Source organism: Myotis davidii, unplaced genomic scaffold, assembly GCF_000327345.1.
Source record: "Myotis davidii unplaced genomic scaffold, ASM32734v1 scaffold401, whole genome shotgun sequence".
NCBI lineage: Eukaryota > Metazoa > Chordata > Mammalia > Chiroptera > Vespertilionidae > Myotis > Myotis davidii.
Genome location: NW_006291020.1, coordinates 352,403 through 353,071, shown reverse-complemented (window position 1 = coordinate 353,071; position 669 = coordinate 352,403).

Genomic DNA, 669 nt, shown 5'->3' with positions numbered 1-669 from the left:
TCAGACATGGCAGCAACCCACGGAAAGAAACATTTTTTTTCTTTCTTTTTTATTTCTTTATTTTATTTTAACCATCTTTAATTAATTTTTAATTGAATATATTGCAATGACATTGAATAATACACTTATACAAGTTTCCGGGGTACAATTCTATAATACATCATCTGTATATTGTATCATGTGTTCACCACCCCAAGTCAAGTTTCCTTCCATCACCATTTCTTCCCTTTACCCTCTCCTACCTTTCCCTATCCCCCTCCACGCCTGGTAATTACCAACCTGTGGAAAGAAACATTTTTTATAAGAGCAGTATTCACTGGTGGTGCTGCGGGGAAGCAGTGTAGGGTGGAAGGGAAGGCTGGAGTCATGGAGCAGAGGCCAAGCGTGAGGCCGTCACGCAAAGACTCATCTCTAACGAGCCGCCCCCCTAGGGGCTCATTTCTCTGTGGGGGCCCCCGCAGAGCCCGCTGGTGAGACCTGGGCGTCAGGCCCCCTCGTGAACTCTCGCTGGGCCGGCTGCGGCTCCTCCATCTGAGACGAGATGGGAAATAATGGAGCCTGGCTCATTCTGCAGCCCCGTCTCCCTCCGCTAGTGGCTCCCACGCCCGGTTCCGCCTGGCTCCGCCCTCCGCCTCCTCGGCCGCCAGGGGGCGGGCCTCCCCGCCGCTC